Here is a 3907-nt window from a genome sequence, read left to right as displayed (position 1 = left end):
AGCTTCTTACCAAAGCATCTGGAAATATGCAAGAAATTCTTGTGAACTAAAATTTTCATACTGTACTATCAAACACTGGAACTCACTTATTCCGTCTTTCTGTATTTTGGGGCCCAATTATCCACTTCACTTCATTCCCCATCCCATGCCTTTTCTTCCTAGGTTCTGCTAACCACCTTTATAGTTTCCACCTTCCTGAGATTCCTTTTGTGTGTAGGTGTGTGATGGAGTCTCTTTCTGTTGCCCAGGTTGGAGCATACAAGCACAATGCGGGCTCACTGCAACCTCCACCTCCCGAGTTCAAGTACTTCTTGGGCCTCAGCCTTCCGAGTAGCTGAGACTACAGGCACGAGTCACCACGCCCGGCTAATGTTTTGTGTTTTTAGTAGAGATGGGGTTTCACCATGTTGGCCAGCCCCGTCTCAAGCTCCTGGCCTCAAGTGATCTGTGCGACTCGGCCTCCCAAAGTGCTGGGATTACAGGTCTGAGCCACCACATCTGGCCAAGATTTCCTTTTTTCTTCCTACGTAGAAGTGAGGACATGTAATATTTCTCATTCTGTGCCTGGCTTATTTCACTTCATATACAGACCTGCGATCTCATCCATTTTTTCTACTGTGGAGAGGATTTCGCTGCTTTTGAGGCTGAATAATCCTTCGCTGTGTGTGTATACCACAGTTTCTTAATTGAAACTAATATCAAATAATGTCTCGGAAAGTGAAACTTTAGGGATACTGTGCCCATTTTATTCTTTTCTACTTCCCATTTTATGTATATGCAAGTGTATCATAAAGCAGCAATCAATGGGTATATAAATCCATAACTTCAACAAATGTAAAATGAAAATACTAAGTGGTGGCTGGGCGCGGTCCCTCACGCCTGTAATCCCAGCATTTTAGGAGGCCGAAGCGGGCAGATCACCTGAGGTCGGGAGTTCAAGATCAGCCTGACTAATATGAAGAAATATTGTCTCTACCAAAAATACAAAAAAAAAAAAAAATAGCCGGGCGTGGTAGTGCATGCCTGTAATCCCAGCTACTCAGAAGGCTGAGACAGGAGAATCACTTGAATGCGGGAGGCAGAGGTTGCAGTGAGCCAAGCTCGTGCCATTGCACTCCAGCCTGGGCAACAAGAGTGAAACTCTGACTCAAAAAAATATAAAATAAAAAAAAGAAAATGCTAAATGGTAAGAAAAACCAGCATAATAAAAATTTGTATGGTGTTGAAGGACAACGCATTTGAAGATAATATTTGAAGAAATCATATTAGAATTAAGTTCTTTTCTTACTTATTGGAGCTTGATACCTCTAAAAACTTCATCAATGGAATCACCTGTGGTGCTTTAAAAGAAAAAAAAAAAAATCCACATACCTCCACAGGTGCAAGTAAATCAGAATCTCATGTAATGAGACCCAGGCCTCATCATTTGTAAGCTTCCCTGGTGATTTGATTAAAAGACAAGCTTGAGTACCGGTGACATGGATCTCTAAGCATAACCTGCCTAAATAAATTCTCTAGAAGCAGTTTATAGAGAAATTCCACACGAACTCTGGAAGAGGATATGAATTTGGTGTATAGTATATCCTCACTTATCATCTTTGAAAGTCTCTTGGAAACTTCACCTTTAAGCAAAATTATGTATAGTGAAACCACTTATTCCTCATCAACATCATAACATCTTTGAACACAACAATGGTGTTGGATGACCTGCTGTATATTGTTTCCATAAAGTCGATGTTCAGGGAATTCCAAAATGAAGTAAGGACTTCCTGTATATAAAAAGATGGTTGTGATTCCACCTGGAGGACAGGGTTACTGGTCAGAAACTAAAGGAGGCTGCCTAGGTATAGAGGATTCAGTCATGAGGTTTATGCTAAACAAAGGATCCCAGAATACTCACCCATTCCAGTTAAAGGCATGATGAAGAAAGCAATATTCACATAGGAAATGAGGAAAGGAATAAAAGTCATCAAGCAACAACAATAATGTGACTAAGGGGCAGGATTTGCAGATGTAGAGATTTAATGTGGCTGCCCTTTCTTACCCACACAAGAAAAAGGATGGAACAGATCATGAGATTCGACTGTTCTGCTGCACAGCCTCCACAAGGCACTTTGAATGTCCCTGTTTCTCAGGCAGTAGATGAGAGGGTTCAGCATGGGGGTGACCACAGTGTACATCCCTGATGCCACCACACCACTCCTGGGGGGTGGTGACACAGCTGAAGTCAGGTACATGCCAATGCCTGTTCCATAAAATAAGCAGACAACTGCCAGGTGTGAGCCACAGATGGAGAAGGCTTTAGACTTCCCATCTGACGATGAAATTCTTAGAATGGAGGGGAGAATGTTAGAGTAAGACAAAAGGATCCCTGAAATTGGAAGAAAACCAAACATAGCACTATTTAATATATGAATATGCTATTGATGACGCTGTCAGAACAGGCAAGGTTGAGAAGTGGAGATGGGTGAAAGACAAATTTGGAGATTTCCACATTCTTGAAGAGGGTGAATCGTAACACAATCCATCCGACAGGCTAAGGTAAAAGGACACCAAAACGAAGAAGACACCGAGGTGAGGATTCATGATGACTGGATAGTGCTGGGGGTGACAGATGGCCACAAATCAGTCATAGGCCATCAGAGTCAGGAGCATGTCTTCTATACATGTGAAAAGGACCAAGAAAGACATCCGTGTCAGGCAGCCCGCAAAAGAGACGACTCTGCTATGCCACTGCATGTCCACAATCAACTTGGGAACCGTGGCCGAGGTGAAAGCGATGTCAGCCCAGCACAGGTTGGAGAGGAAGAAGCACATTGGTCTGTGGAAGTGGGAGTCAGAGCTGACAGCCAGGATGATGAACAGGTTCCTCAGCACCGTGACCAGGTACATGGACAGGGGTAGCCCAGGGAGGACTGGCTGCAGTTCTGGATCCTCTGAGAGTCCCAGGAGGAGGAATTCTCAGACACCTGTGAGATTCCGTGGCTCTGTGTGACTTGGACACCTTGAGAAGAAAAGAGGACTGGAAAAATAAAAGATAAAAACCAGCCCTTAATGCTGTGTGTGTATTTTGGATGCAAGCAATTCACAAGGAACATTTTCACACTTGAGGACCATACACCGTCAGCAATAGTTCTCAGCTGTGACAAACCCAAAAATCTCAGAATTACTGCATGATTTCCTTTTTTGCTATTCAACTCTTTCTGTAGATACTACTTTAGAGAAAATCCACTGAAGAATGTTAGAAGACCAAAACCTAATATATAAGAAATCTGTGATCTCAGTAAAATACGGCCTACTCTTTTCAGAAACAATAAAATGCAATAAAAACATGCTTCTCTCTTTAAGAAAAAGATCTCAGTCTAATTGAAAGAAATTAAGAAGCAGTGAAATACCCTTTATTTTATTCTGACACCGTGCTACAAATTCCTTTGATGTAGAATATTTAAAAGGACGACACAAGAGTTAGGACCGCATTATCTAAAAATGAAATCGAACCTTATAGCTCTTAATCAGAAGACCTTTTAGCATGCCAGTTACTTTTCATATTTATTGCCATCCTTAGGTTTTCTGACATCATTTCTTCATAAAAGACCATGCACAGTCAAATGTGGGAGCTGTGTCTGCAAATTAATTGAATATATAACTCTTGGCCAAGCGCCATGGCTCACACCTGTAATCCCAGCACTTTGGGAGGCCGAGGCTGATGGATCACCTGAGGTCAGGAGTTCAAGAGCAGCCTGGCCAACATGGTGAAACCCCGTCTCTAGTGAAAACAAAGAAAAAAACAATTAGCCGGGCGTGGTGGTGGGTAAACCTAGCTACTCGAGAGGCTGAAACAGGAGAATCCCTTAGAACCTGGAAGGCAGGGATTGTACACCCTGTGATACTAGTTTTGATATCCTAG

The 3907-nt window shown here is 42.4% G+C and overlaps 1 pseudogene; it reads right to left on the bottom strand.

Annotated features, from left to right (window-relative positions):
- Positions 1–1514: 1514 nt before the first annotated feature.
- Positions 1515–3580, bottom strand: LOC100431644 (olfactory receptor 7E24-like; annotated as a pseudogene).
- Between the last annotated feature and the right edge of the window lie 327 nt (positions 3581–3907).

Source organism: Pongo abelii, chromosome 7, assembly GCF_028885655.2.
Source record: "Pongo abelii isolate AG06213 chromosome 7, NHGRI_mPonAbe1-v2.0_pri, whole genome shotgun sequence".
In the NCBI taxonomy this organism is placed as follows: domain Eukaryota; kingdom Metazoa; phylum Chordata; class Mammalia; order Primates; family Hominidae; genus Pongo; species Pongo abelii.
Note: the sequence above shows the minus strand (reverse complement) of the source record. Positions and strands in the feature narration are given on the sequence as shown.